Here is a 16,381-nt window from a genome sequence, read left to right as displayed (position 1 = left end):
CATGTTTCATGTCCTCTATATGCTTACCATTGATTTCAGTGGGGATGAGCCATCATTTCACGGAAGGTTAGCCCCCATGTGTCTTTCAGCTAGAGAGGCATCTCTTATTCATGCTTTACCTATGAACACCTCAAAAAAGAACCAACATAAATCCAAACACATACAAAAACAGTCTAAAGTCATGACTGAGTCACAGCTTGCTGGAGAAATTTCAGCATAATTCTGCATAAAACATTAGTCTTTAATTCTGCATAGACTTAGAGAAAAGATCCAGTCCTCTTTTTCTCCTTTGGCCCTTGTCCTTGCCTCTGGGAACCTCACATTGCCAGACTAGTCTCATAAGATGCAGAAAACTGGCTAACTGCCCCTACAAGTCCAGCGCTACAGGAGTCAAATAAAATAAGGCCCCCACCATTGCATTTCCCTGGCCCCCACCTGCCTCGCACTGGCCATATTCAGGGCTCAGCTCCAAGCTGGAGCCACACTCCCTGCATTCCTTCCTTGGGATGCTGGCACAGAACTCTAGGCTTCAGCCCAGCAACAACCATGGCTTTGTTACCCTGGGGCATGGAAAATTTTCTCTCTGACAGCCTAATTCATTTGACTCTTATTAAGACACAGAGCCCCACAGTGCTATGTCCTCTACTGTAGTCTGTGACAAGCCCCTGGAATGTCTCCTCTGTCTCCCTAGACTCATGGGGTCAGAAGAGGGGTCCTTCAGTCCGACCCCCACCCAGGACGTGCCCTCCACAGCCGCAACAGCTGCCAGCCTATGAGGCAGTGACTTCCCTAGAGGCGGTCATTCCACTGCAGGCATTTCAGCTGTTAGAAAGTTCTTTCTCACAGACTCTAGCTAAAACTGACCTCCCTTCTACCCCATTCCTTCTCTGTCTTATCAGAGCTGTAATTCACTTTTACATCTATAGGACAACCCTAAGTTTATTTGAAAACAGAGCCTTTTGTCCTTAAAAGAAATTATCCTTCAGCTAAACAATCCATTTCCTCTCCTAATTCTTATGGTTTTCAGACTCAGAGCCATTCTATCCATTCTTGCCTGGATATTTTCCATTACATAAGCAATGGATTTATATTGTAGCATCACAACCTAGGCCTACTCCAGATGAGACATTAAAAAAAAAAATGCACATCAGGGGCACCTGCGTGGCTCAGTGAGTTAAAGCCTCTGCTTTCGGCTCAGGTCATAATCCCAGGGTCCTGGGATCGAGCCCCACATCGGGTTCTCTGCTCAGCAGGGAGCCTGATTCCCCACCCACACACACCTCTCTGCTTGCCTCTCTGACTATTTGTGATCTCTGTATGTTAAATAAATTTAAAAAATCCTTTTTAAAAAAATGCACATCAGACTTTCAGGGAAGATAGCAGAGTACAAGGATCCTAAGCTCACCTCATCCCATGTATATAACTACATAACACACATCTGTGTAAAAAACCCAGAAAGTGACCCAAAGACTGGCAGAACAGACTTTCCACAGCTAAATACAGCAAAGAGGCCACAATGGAGAGGGTATGAAGGGTGGAGAAACAGTAGGAGCCAAATGGACTCACAAGACTATCTGGGAAAAAGAGGGACAATATGGGCAAAGAGAGGGGAGAGAAACAGACCCTCACACCAGGAACCTCAAGCACTGGGAACCCCAACAGGGAAGACAAATTCCCACATTATTTGGGTTTGAAAAGTAGAGGGTCTGTAATTTCGTGAGTTCTTAAAATTAGTGGAGCTTAACTCCTGGAACTTTTAAAGTCAGTGGGCTTAGCTCGAGGAAAGGTGTGTGAAAGGAAACTGAGTTCCCACCCTTAAAGAAACATCAGGACAACAGCCCCTCAGAGACAAAGCACAGAAGCAGCAATCTGAAAAATGCCTGGGGTATACAAGGGTGAGATTTGTTTACTAATCTCAGAGCTTGCGCTGGAGGAACAAGGATCATTGGGAGACTTCTCCGGACACAAAGGAGCTGGCAGGTGCCGTTTGTTCTCCCATCCCCCAATCCAGACACAGAGACACTAGCAGGAACTGGCATAGCACCAACACTCTCCATCTAACTTGCAAACAGTGCAGACGCCACCTCTGCAGTTCTGCAGAACTATATCTTACAACCCAGCCTAGCAGGAGTTTTCTGAGGCGGCTGCAGATTCCCTCCCTGCAGCAGACTGTATGGACCTTGCTAACACAATGCACTTCTTTGTTTTCCTGTATATATGCCCCTTCCAATACACTGTTGGCCACAGCCCATCCGATTAGTGCCACAAATCTAGCAGTGTACAAGCAGCCCTGACATGGGCCAGAACCTCTCCACAGTGACTCCCGCCCTGGGAAGAGGAGAAGATAACCACACATCAGTCCAACTGCTGGCCCAGCAGTGTGAGCGGAGAAAGATACTGGTTTGACTATAGGCCCCACCCACCAATGAAAACTTCTCAGGGCACAACACAAAGAGATTTGCAGTTTGGTGCTACTGTCTAACATTTGCCATTAACAACACAGGAACAAAACACTGTCCATAACAAGCAAAGAGAGCTATCACAGATGACTGGACTAAAGGCAAAAGTGACTTAGCCACTACAGTAGAGCACACACAACATGTATAGGAGACACACCTGAAAAGCCAGTTTCTGGGGAACAGAGGACATTGCACTGGAGGGCACTACAGGATCTCTTTTTCAATAAGACCACTACTTTCAAGAGGTATATAGCTGACCTTCCTAAGAAAGAAACAGACACAGAGAGTTAGACAAAAATGAGGAAACAGAGGAATATGTCCCAAATGAAAGAACAGGACAAAGTAACAGGAAGAAAGCTAAATGAAAGAAGTTGCTGTGGCTGATGTTGAAGAGGTTACTCCCTATGTTCTCCTCTAGGATTTTGATAGATTCCTGCCTCACATTGAGATCTTCATCCATTTGGAGTTTGTCTTTGTGCATGGGGTAAGAGAATGGTCAAGTTTCATTCTTCTATAAATAGCTGTCCAATTTTCCCAGCACCATTTATTGCAGACTGTCTTTTTTCCACCGGATATTTTTTCCTGCTTTGTCAAAGATTATTTGACCGTAGAGTTGCAGGTCCATATCTGAAATTTCTACTCTGTTCCACTGGTCTATGTGTGTGTGTTTGTGCCAGTACCACGCTGTCTTGGTGATCACAGCTTTGTAGTAAATCTTGAAATTAAGAAATGTGATGACCCCAGCTTTGTTTTTCTTTTTCAACATCTCCTTAGCAATTCAGGGTCTTTTCTGGTTCCATACAAATTTTGGGGTTGTTTGTTCCAACACTTTGAAAAATGCCAGTGGAATTTTGATCAGGATGGTATTGAAAATGTAGATTGCTCTGGGCAGTATAGACATTTTAACAATGTTTATTCTTCTGATCCACGGATAAAGAAGATATGATCCATACATACAATGGAATATTATGCCTCCATCAGAAAGGATGAATACCCAATTTTTATATCAACATGGATGGGACTGGAGGAGATTATGCTTAGTGAAATAGGTCAAGGAGAGAAAGTCAATTATCATATCGTTTCACTAACTTCTGGTGCATAAGGAATAACATGGAGGACATTAGGAGAAGGAAAGGAAAAGTGACTTGGGGTAAATCAGAGGGGGAGATGAACCATGAGAGACTGAGGACAATGAGAAACAAAACTGAGGGTTTTGGAAGGGAAGGGAATGGGGGTTGAGTGAGACTCATAGGGGGCATTAAGGAGGGCACATATTGCATGGAGCACTGGGTGTGGTACATAAACAATGAATCTTAGATCATTGAAAAAATAAATTAAAAAAAAAAAGGTAAGTGAAACAGAGACAGTATGCCTGATAAAGAATCTAAAGTAATAGTCATAAAGATATTCACTGGACTTGAGAAAAGACTGCAAGACCTCATTCAGACCCTTAAAGAGATAGAAAACAAAGGACCAGATATGATGAACTCAAATGAAATTAAAAATACACTAGATGGAATAAGTAGTAGACTAGAAAAAGCAGAAGAATGGATCAGTGACCTGGAGGACAGAGCAATGAAAAACAACAAAGCTGAACATAAGAGAGAAAAAATAATAATAAATGAATTAAACTTAAGAAATTCAGTGACACCATTAAATGTAAAAACATCTGTATTACAGGGATACCAGAAAAAGAGAGAAAGGAGGAAAGAAAATGTTTTTGAAGAAAAAATACTTCAAAATATGCCAAATCTCAGAAAGGAAAGAAAAACCCAGATCCAGGAAGCACAGAGAGCCCTCTCAAATTCAACTCAGAGTCCCACCCCAAGACATATGGTAATAAAATGGCAAAAAGTAGTGATAAAAAGAACATTTTAAAAGCATCAAGAGAAAACAGGTATATACAAGGGAACCCCCATAGGCTGTGAGCTGCTTTTTCAGCAGAAAATTTGCAGCCAGAAGAAAGTGGTGGGATATATTCAAAGAGCTGAAAGAAAAAAACGTGCAGCTAGGAATATGCTAACCAGTAAGGCTATCATTCAGAATATAAGGAGAAACAGAGTCTCCCAAACAAAACAAAGGAATTCATTATTATTAAACCAGCCCTAAAAGAAATATTAGAAGTGGCTCTTTGAGCAGAAAGGAAAAACTTTTCATTCACTTCTCTCAGCAGTTAGAAAAGTAGGAAGCACAAAGCAGTAAAACTAAGCCTATCTATAAAAATCAGTTGAGGGATTCACAAAATAAAAGCATGTAAAGTATGATACCATATACCTAAACATGGTGGGAAGAGGAATAAGGATTGTGTTCAAACTTAAACCCATCAACTTCATATAGACTGCTATATACATAAGATGTTATGGATGTAGGTATGTATGTATGTAAACCTAATGGTAACCACAAATCAAACAGCAGTAACAGATATGCAAAAAATAGAAACTCAGGTATATCACTAAAGAAAGCCAGCAAACTACAAGAGAAGAGAAGAAAGAGACAAAGAACTACAAAAACAAACACAAAACAAGTAACAAAATGAAAGTAAGTACATATCTATCAATAATTACTTTGAATATAAAAGGACTAAGTGCTCCAATCAAATGACACAGGGTGACAGAATGTATAAAAAAGCAAAATCCACATATATGCTACCTGCAAGAAGCTCCTTTCAGACCTAAAGACACATAAACATTGAAAATGAAGGGATGGACAAGAATTTACTATGCAAACAAAAGTGAAAAGAAAGCCAGGGTAGCAATGCTTACATCACACAAAACAGATTTTCAAAGACCATCATATGAAACAAAGACACTATATAATCATGAAAGGAAAAATTCAATAAGAATATTTAACAAATGTAAATATTTATGCACCCAACAAGCAAGCACCCAACCATAAAGCAGCTAATAACAAACATAAAGGAAGTAATTAATAGTAACACAACAGTAGGGGACTTAAACACACCACTTATATCAATGGATAGAACATCCAGACAGAAAATTAACACACAAAGAGTGGCTTTGAATGACATATTGAACAAGATGGATCTAATAGATATATTCAGAACTGTCCATACTAAAATGGCAGACTACACAGGCTTTTCAAGTGCACATAAAACATTCTCCAGAAGAGATCCTAATAAGGACACCAAATAAGTCTCAAAAATTCAAAATGACTTAAATCATATCATGCATCTTTTCTCACCACAACACTATTAAACTAGAAATCAACCACAAGAAAAAAATCTGTAAAGAACACAAATAAAAGGAGGCCAAATAACATACTACTAATCAATCAATCAATCAATCAGCCAACATATAGAAGAGGAAATCAAAAAATACATGAAGACAAATGAAAACAAAAACCTAACCATCTAAAACCTTCAGGATGCATCAAAAACTGTTCTAAGAGGGAAGTTTATAGAAATACAAGCCTACTTCAAGAAGCAAGAAAAATCTCAAACAATCTAAACTTACACCTAAAGGAGCTATAAGGAACAAACAAAAACCAAAGCCAGTAGAAGGAAGAAAACAATAAAGATGAGACCAGAAATAAAATCAAATAGAAATTAAAAAAAAAATAGATCGATGAAACCAGAAGTTGGTTCCTCAAACAAACAAACTTTTAACCAGACACATCAAAAAAAAAGAGAAAGAAAAGACTCAAAATCAGAAATGAAAAAGGAGAAATAACAACCAACACCACAGAAACACAAAGGATTAGAAAAGAATATTATGAAAAAATTATATGCCAACAAATTGGACAACCTAGAAGAAATGACTACATTCCTAGAAACATGTAACCTCCCAAAACTGAGGCAGGAAAAAATTGAAAATGTGAACAGACAAATTACTGTTAATGAAATTTAATCAGTACTCAAAAGCTCCCAACAAAAGTTTCTAGGAGCAGACAGCTTCACAGGTGAATTCTACCAAGCATTTAAAGAAGAGTTAAAATTTATTCCTCTCAAACTATTTCAAAAAATACAAGAAAAAGTAAAGCTTCCAAATTTATTCTATGGGGCCAACATTACCCTTATATCAAAACCACATAAAAGACACTATTAAAAAAAAAGATAAATACAGGCCAATATCTCTGAGTAACACAGATACAAAAATCCTCAATAAAGTGTTAGAAAGCAGAATCCACCAGTACATTAAAAAAAAAAAAAAAGTCAGGGGCACCTGGGTGGTTCAGTAGGTTAAAGCCTCTGCCTTCCGCTCAGGTCATGATCCCAGGGTCCTGGGATCAAGCCCCGCATCGGGCTCTCTGTTCAGCAGGGAGCCTGCTTCCTCCTCCCTCTCTGCCTGTTTCTCTGCCTACTTGTGATCTCCGTCTGTCAAATAAATAAATATAAATAAATAAAATCTTTAAAAAAAATCACTCACTTAGGCTTTATTACTGGGATACAAGTGTGGTTCAAAATTCACAAATCAATCAACATGATACATCACATCAACATGAGAAAAGATAAAATACCTAATGATCATTTCAACAGATGCAGAAGACGCTTTTCCCAAAGTACCGTATCATTCATTAAAAAAAAAACCAAACTCAACAAAGTAGGTTTAAGATTTATTACCTCAAGATAATAATGGCTATATTTGAGAAACCTACAGCTAACACACTGAATGGTAAAACAAACAAAAAAACTGAGCTTTTCCCTTAAGATCAGGAACAAGACAAGGATGGCCACTCTTACCACTTTTATTCAACAAAGGACTGGAAGTCCCAGCCACAGCAACCAGACAAGGAAAAAAAAAAAAAAGGCATCCTAACTGGTAAGAAGGAAAATATTCACTATTTGCAGATGATATGATCCTATATGTAGAAAACCAAAAGAACTCCAATAGAAAAATACAAAATCTGATAAATGAACTCAGTAAGGTCACAGGATAAAAAAGACAAATATATGGAAATTCACTGCATTTTCATCTACTAATGATGAAGTAACAGAAAGAGAAATTAAGAAAACAATCCATTTACAATTGCACCAAAACTAATAAAATACACAGGAATAAACTTAATCAAGGAGGTGAGAGAACTGTACTCTGAAAACTATAAAACAGTGATGACTGAAACTGAAGACAATACAAATGGAAAGATATTACATGCTCATGGATTAGAAGAACAAATATTGTCAAAATGTCCAAAGCAACCTACAGATTTAATGCAATCCCTATCAAAATACCAACAGCATTTTTCACAGACCTAGAACAAACAATCTTAAAATTTGTATGGAACCACCAAAGACCCCAAATAGCCAAAACACTCTTGAAAAAGAACCATAAAGCTAGAGGTATCACAATCCCAGGTTTCTAACTATACTACAAAGCTGTTATAATCAAAATGGTATGGTACTACCAAAAAAAAAAAATAGACTCAGAGATCAATGAAAAAGAACAGAGAGCCCAGAAATAAACTCATGATCAATTAATTTTCAACAAAGGAGGCAAAAGTATGCAATGGAAAAAAGTCTCTTCAATAAATGGTGTTGGGAAAACAGGACAGCTACATTCAAAAGAACGAAACTGGACCACTTTCCTATACCATACAGAAAAATAATTCCAAAACAGATTGAAGACCTAAATATGAGACCCCAAACCATAAATACCCTATAAAAGAGCATAGGCAATAATCTCTGAGATCACCCATAGCAACATTTTTCTAAATATGTCTGCTGAAGCAAGGGAAACAAAAGCAAAAATAAACTATTGGGACTATATCAAAATAAAAACCTTCTGCACAGCAAATTTAACAACTAAAAAAATCTACCAGACAACGTACTGAATGGGAGAAGATATTTGCAAATGACATATCCAATAAAGGGTTAGTATCCAAAATATATAAAGACCTTATACAAATCAACACCAAAAAAAAAAAAAAAATCCAATTTGAAAATGGACAGAAGACATAAACAGACATTGCTCCAAAGAAGACATACAGATAACCAACAGCACATGTAAAGATGCCCAACATCATCATCAGGGCAATGCAAATCAAAACCACAATGACATATCACCTCATATCTGTCAGAATGGCTATAATCAAAAACACAAGAAACAACAATGTTGGCAAAGATATGAAGAAAAAGGAGTCTTCTTGCACTGCTGGTGGAAATGCAAACTGGTACAGCCAATGTGGAAAACCATATGGAGGTTCCTCCAAAAATTAAAAATAGAAATACTATAAGATCCAGTAATTCCACTACTGGGTGTTTACCCAAAGAATACAAAAACACTAATTCAAAAAGATATATGCACTCCTAGTTATAGCAGCATTACTTATAATAGCCAAATTATGGAAGCAGCATTGATAGATAAATGGATTTTAAAATGTGGTGTTTTTATTATATATACACATATATACAATGGAGTATTTATTATATAATCAAATCTTGCCATTTGCAACAACATGGATGGAGCTAAGAATACAATGTTAAGTGAAGTAAGAGACAAAAACCATATGATTTTGTCACAGATAGACAAAAATGATATGATTTCATTCGTAGGCAGAATTTAATAAAACAAAACAAAGAAGAAAAGAGACAAACTAAAGAATAGACTCGTATATAAGGGAACAAGTTGGTGGCTGGGGAAGGTAGGTGAAATAGGAGAAGAGAATTAAGAGTCTTATGAGCACTCAGTCATGTATAGAATTGTTGAATCACAATACTGTATGCCTGAAACTATTATAACACTGTATGTTAAGAATCAAAAATTTTTAAGCTGTAATGTAAAAAAATAATGCACAACTGTTACTTAAAATTGATCCCTCTACTTCCCCCTTAGTAACAGGGCTCTAGAATTTGAATAATTGGTGAGGCAGAAGTGGCTACTTGCCTCCAAATGTTTTTTCCCTTTATTTTTCTTAAATTTTTTTTTCTTAGCTGACCATATTTTCATCCAGCTAAAATATTTCAATGCCAATCATACACTGATAATGTGTGACCATGAAACTCATTTCTAAGCAAAGAGATGTAAACAGAAATGTGTAAGAAACTTCCTTAAAAGCCTCCCCAGGAAGGAAAAGGTGGACCCTTCTTTTTAATCCTAATTTCTAACTGGCTTCTGGATCTCAGATGTGATGCCTGGAACTCTAGCATAATAACTAAATAAACTCCTATTTAGTAATTAAATAAACACTTATTTAATAATAAACTTCTCTCTTATTCAATATTTGAGGGTTCTCTTAAATATACATTCAGACTTAATCCTAATTTTATCACTCTAAAGTTACTATAATGGATTATATATTCACCCCAAGGAACCTGTCAACCACGTAATTCTGAGGACAAGAAACTTCAGCTCTCACCATTAATATTTTTTTAATTTTATCCTTTTTTTAACCCTTAAAACTACTGAATACTCAGGGGTAACAGAGACTATAACAAGGAAAACCTTAAACCTGGTATTATAGTTTCCTAAAACAACAGAATTGTATTCTTTTGTAGCTCTGGAGGCCAGAAGTTTGAAATCAGTGTCATTAAGCTGAGATCAAGGTGTCTGTAGGACCTTGCTCCCTCCAGAGGGCTGGAAAGGAAAATCTGCTCTGTGCCTCTCTCAGCTTCTGGCAGCTGCCATCATTCCTTCACTGTGGCCATGTCACTCAAATCTCTGCCTCTGTGGTCATATTGCCTTCTCTTCTTCTGGGTCAAATCTCCCTTTGCCTTTCTCTTACAAGGAAATACGACTGCATATAGGGTTCACCCAGATAATACAGGACAGTCTCTTCATCTCAAGGTCCTTAAACACATATGCAAAGGTGCTTTTTGCCCTACCAACTAACACCCACGGGTGCTAGGGATTGGGACATAAATGTCTTTTGGTGATCATTATTTTAGCCTTCCACACCCAGATACTAACTGGTATAACTCCTCTCAGAGCTTAATGCCTAAGACCACAGTGGTAGTGATACCTGCCACCAGCTGCCATGCACCAGGGACAAGCTTACTACTCTGCAGAGAATCCTAGCCAGGATGTAGGTTCCCAGCTCCTCCAGGAACAAAGAGAAGAATCTGTTTGCAATGCTTACTTCTGCCACCCACCTACATATCCTAATGCCAAGTCAAAGCCCACCTGGCCCACTGTCATCTCCTATACCAGCTGGCCTCTTCTTTGGATGACTGACAGTGGGACTGCCCAAAGGGACAACATGTAGTCCTAAGGCTCTAAAAGTAAACCAGTCACCTCAGAACATAGGGCTGGAAGAGTCACCTACCCCTTTACTTGAAGAGAGACAAGGCAGTATAGTGGCAGTAAAGTGGCAGTATAGAGACAAGCCAGCCTGGAAGTGGGAGAATGTAGGCTTGAGCTGTAATTCTGTCACTTGCCAGGTACTTAACCTTTTGGTTTCCTCATCTGTAACATGGAGATAGAAAAGCAAATACACACTTTGCAGGGTTATGTTGTGAGAATTAAACTAAAAAATTAAAATTTCGTGAGAACAAATTGTGTGTGAAGCATGTAACATGGAGAAGCTCAAAACATGGAGGCTGTGCTGTGTCTCATCCATTCTGTTTTCCTTCCAGCGGCTACCTGAACATCCTACTAATGCTGGAGTTGTGGCTACGGCCCAGACGGCAGTGCCGTGCAGAGGCTCACTCACCTCCAGCCCACCCCCATCTGATCTCCATCCAAGTCACCCACAGTGGCATGAGTGTTCCAGTGCAGATTTGAACAAAGTAGCAGGGGAGGAAACCATTTGCTCTTGAGGCTCTTGGCTTGGCACCTTCTCAAAACAGGGCAACACAGAAAAATTTATAGAGAAAAGTGCATTTGTGTGCAGGCCCTGCAATGTGGTAGGAGGGCTGGCAGCTGCTAAAAGAGATACCCAACTTTCACAGGATGGGCCCAGGAACTACACACTGCACTGACCCTCTGCTCACTCCTCATACGAGGAAAGCAGCCCCCAATTTAGGATTTTTAGTTAAATGCTAAAACCTGGAGGTAAATTAATTAAGATATAACTTAAACAACACCAGCCTTCCCTCATCAACAGTTCGTAAGATAGGATAGGCAGCATTAATTGTTGCAATTAATTAGGCATTAAACTGATAATGGGTACAGCTGCTCACAATTAACAGCTAATTATGTCAAGCACTTTAACCATTTCACAAAAGAAATGGAAATTGGAGGGGAGAGAGAGAGAGAAAGATGGAAAGAGAGAAGCAGTTACCTTATAAGCAAATGAGATGCAGTTAGCTCCAAATGCAGCTGGATCCTGCTTTAGAGATGACAGGAAAAGTGAGTATGAGCCCAGTGCCAATGAGGCTGAGCTGCATGGAAGCCATAGGATTCTAAATTTGAACAGAGATCTGAACTGACTTGAAGAGTGAGCAGAACCAACACGTGTCAAGTTTCAATCTCCATGCCTGGTGGATATTAGCCCAGGTAATCCTCACAATATTTCATGTCAGTTACTATTATCATTCCCATTTTATGGATGAGAAACTGAGGCACAAAGAGGTTACATGACTTTCCAAGGTCATGCATTTGTAAGTGTTAGAGCCTGGGTTCACACGCAGGTACACTGACTCCAGGAGAGCCAAATGGGCTGCACTAATTTGTTGAACTTTTCATCAAACCTAGATGGCAATGTGTTATTGAACCATGAGCTCAGCCAACTAATTTTAAAAGAAAAAATATCTTCTAAATAGTTCAAACTGGGACAGAGCATTTTCTGAAGTGATAAAGCTGACAAAAATTCATAAATCCAAATCACTCTCCACTACAAACCAGTATTCCATGTGTGTTCCTAAACGTAAGGGCCTATCTCCCTCTTTTCCATAGGAACCTGCTATCCTGCTGGGACCTGTCAGGAAGCTCCCTGGGGAACCTCAAGATCCTCTTCCCCAGACTTTGCAGTAAACATCACGGATTGGTTTTTACTAGGGGCTTTTGTTTCCAACAAGCATTATCTTTTTCATCTCATGAAAGAGGGAAGGGAAGAGGATAGAAGAATCAGGCCGAACTAGCCACCCACCCATGCCCATACACACGGGCATGCATACACCCACATCCTATTCAGAGGACATATTGAAGAGTAAAGGGTTTGTAGCAAAAAGGATCAAACCTACTTTTCCTTCCTTAAAGTCCAGAGAGGTAAAGTGCCTTAGCTGTTGTCCAGGGGATGGCAGGTAAAGTCAGGACTGAAAACTTACATCCCCATGCTATATCAGTACATCTCAAATTTGAGCATGCATAAGGGTCATCTGGAGAATTTGTTGAAACATAGGTCTTGGGTCTCTATCCCAGAGATTCTGATTCAGTGGATCTGGGTGGAGCCCAAGAAACTGCACTTCTAATGTCAATTGCCCCCAGATGTCAATCCGCTGGGACACAGACCATACTTTGAGAGCCACTGGTCTAATTTACCCCATTTCTAGCCACTTGTCCTTGCCCTGAGCATCAGACCTCATTTAAGGCCCACTGATTGTCCCCAGAGCAAACTCCTTTGCCCAATCTGGCCCAGAGGGCACAAGTGTCTGTGCTGGTTCCTTTGATTTGAAAATTCAAGTTGTGGTACTTGGTTATCCTTGACCAGGACCAGTTTTTGAACAGAATCCAGGAAAAGGGGCCAAACAAGCCTCCTGCTCCCATTGCTTGTGCCACCTTCTGTCCCACCTTCCTTGAGCGTAGGGGAGTTCTGTTTGCTAGGAGTAAAAATAAAACTGCGCTACATTCAAGCAGTACTGAGAGGATTCTGAATCCATAGGTGCCCGTCTTTGCTGATAAGATACTAGTCTCCCTTACCAGGACTCCCATGGGGGCTGAGACCTGCCTTCTCCTGCCCTGAGGCAACTCCTTCAAGCCCACCGCTACCCTCAGGGCCTCCTCTGTGATTACTACCCACGCCCCTTTCCTGGAGCTGGGACTCAGTGCTACCAGAGACTTGACACTAAAATGTGAGCTATAGGGCCCTCCTCCAAGCCAGGGCCAGTCTGTCCAAAATAAAATGCGGACAGAAGTCCAGTGCAGTGTTTTATCACTGCAGGGAGCACCTTTGTGTGACTGGTTTCAGGCTGCATTTCAGGGTCGTGGAGGAGGAGTTGCCCAGAAACACTAGGCCCACCTAAAGTAAAAATCACCAGGTTTCTGCACCTTTTTCCTCAAGGAGGGGGTCAGAACTCCAGTCTCAGTATGGTAAAAGGAAGGTTCTGCTAAAACTCCGACATTTAACATTGGGGACTTCATGTGATCTTTGCTAGGGTTATCTAAAAAGACTATAGGGGCATTAAGCATACAATAGTGTCTGAAAAAAAATCAAGAATAATTACTACTAATACAATTTCAGGTGACCTGACTAGGCCATGATTAATATTTTGGAGTAGAACCTTCCTTTTGTTTTTGAAACCTATAATAACCTTAGAAGGATAATTGTAAATACACAGATGAAATGTTTTTAATCTGCACGCACATGTGCAGACAGGCCGACATGCTAGTATAAAAAAACACATCTTCAGTACATAATATACATATTCATTGGTCCCTACTCCCCTTCCATCCCCCACTCAGACAACAAAGATTTTTTTCTCCATAATGTCTCCTAGCAGCCAAACACAGGCACTGCTAATGAATATTAATTGACTTAACATCTTGTGGTGATGAAACTGTGCACATTTCCCTGTCTCATGTGGTTGCTAGGGAACCATGTGAGACAGCCATGGGGCCCTGGGACCTAGGCCTGTTAAGTGCAGGGCAGGGTTAAACCACAAATCAGAAATACTCCGCCTGATTAATTGTGTATGTCAGCAGCTATGTATATGTACGTGGTCCTATCAAATAAACAAAAACCAAATAAATATCAATAAGCAGATTGGCAGAGGGCAGGCAAGCTGGCAGAGATGGAGGTAGACACACCGCCCAAGGAATCTGCCAGACCATCCTTCCATCTTGACTCCTCTTTCTAGGCTTCCACTGGCACCACCATTCCCTCTTCACCATTCCTCAAAGTCTGGAGTAGAACCATGTGATTGGGGCTGGGAGCCACACCCGGGAAGGGTAAGGAGGGAAGGTGGTAGTGGAGGTAATCACCCTGAAATTGCAGGCATCGTTTCCATCCACCCAGTGCTCATCTCAGATGCAAACAAGCTGATGAATGAACCTGGCCAGCCTGTAATTTTCCTTCTGCACCTGACTTAAGCTTGTCTTTCCTCCTCCTTTTCCCTTTCGAATTCCGTCTGCTCAACTAATAGAGAACTCCTCCTCACTAGCATTGGCCTCTGGTCTGGCCACCTCATCCCCTTGTACTGCACAAAGAACATATGTGATTGCTCAGATTTTGGGAAGACATCTCATGAACTTTCCTACTTGTCTTTTTCCCTTTAGTCATATTCCTATAAGTCCTTACTTTGCATCAGTTTTCCTGACCATTCTATCTTTCCTTTCAACTAGAAACTCTCCCTACAAAATGAAGTTGACCCTGTCCTTGGGTCCCCTCCTGTGATATGCCAACAGGTGTATCAAAGGCTTTCTTTATTCTGTTTGGCAGACCCCCTAAAGGGGAGGGTTGGGCTCTGGTCTCAGTACCCGCAGGTTTGACTGGGAAATGGAAGAGTGAGTTTTGGTCCCTTGGAAGTGAAGGTGAATGAGGCTGGGGATGGTGGGTGCTCTCACGTGGGCTTCATCTGGTTTTTCCTCAGGTACCTGAAATCAAGTGCAGCCCTGAGGATAACTTCCTACCAAAGACTGCTCTGCAGTCTCTTATTCATTGGTATTTATTTAAAATGTGTGCATATAGGGACACCTGGGTGGCTCAGTTGGTTAAGCATCTGCCTTTCGCTCAGGTCATGATCCCGGGCCCTGGGACTGTACCCCACATCAGGCTCCCTACTTGCTGGGGAATCTGCCTCTCCCTCTCCTGCCTGTTGTCACCCCTGCTTGTGCTGTCAAATAAATAAATGAAATCTTTAAAATGAAATTAAATATGTACATATAAAAAATTCATGTTCTTATTTCTATCCAGTTATTCATTACACAAACAATAATTGAGCACTTACTCTATGTCCCGAATTTTCACTAGGCCCTGGGCAGATTCAATGGTGAATCCAAACTGACACAGTCTCTGGTGTAATGAAGCTTACAATATCACAAGGGATAAAAAACAATAATAACCCGCACATAAATACAAAATCACAACTGTGCTAAGTGTAATAAGGAGAAGCATATGGAACTATGAAGCAAGGAGCTGCTCACCTAATCTTGGGGCTCAGGAAGGCTTTCCTGAGGACATTGACTATTTTTTGAGAAATACTAAGCTTACATTCTCTGCCCTCCCTGCCCTCACCAACATGAACTGGTGCATCTCTTCTGGGTGCAGAGGGGGTTGTGGGTGCAAAACGTTAGGCATGTCTAAATGGGGGGGGGGAGATGAATTCATTTTCTATCTCTCCTCTCTCTGAATTTGAAAATGCTAAATTATCACAAAGATTCCAAAGGAAACTTATATCATCAGGACTACCTTCCACAGCATGGGTCCTGGTGGCTGTAGGCTTCTTTATTGGTTAAGGCAGGGGGTATGGAGCAGAGATAGGGGTACAAGTGCTTAGCACTAGAGAAACGAGAAAGTCCCATGGCTCCTCTCAAGAAAGAAAAGTGGAGAGACATTCTGAGAAAAGAAGATCCCAGAGTGAGAACATGGGCAGACACACAGAGATAAAGAGACAGGAAACAGACGTAAGGCCTGACACTGGTGGCAAACAAGGAGATCTGGAAAAGACATGGAATTGGGGAAACAGGACAGCGGCTGCTCTCTCTAGTTTCTACCACAAAACCTTAAGTAGTATCTGTATTTCCCAAATACCATGGCATAAATTTATGAGGGAAGAGTTAAGGCTACCTTAACGACAGTTTGGAAAACAGTAATTGAGGGGCAGCTGGATGGCTCAGTGGGTTAAGCCTCTGCCTTTGGCTCAGGTCATGATC

The sequence above is a fragment of the Lontra canadensis genome, unplaced genomic scaffold (assembly GCF_010015895.1).
Source record: "Lontra canadensis isolate GAN:19392208 unplaced genomic scaffold, GSC_riverotter_1.0 scaffold104, whole genome shotgun sequence".
NCBI classification, from domain to species: Eukaryota; Metazoa; Chordata; class Mammalia; order Carnivora; family Mustelidae; genus Lontra; species Lontra canadensis.
This window is presented reverse-complemented; position numbering follows the sequence as displayed.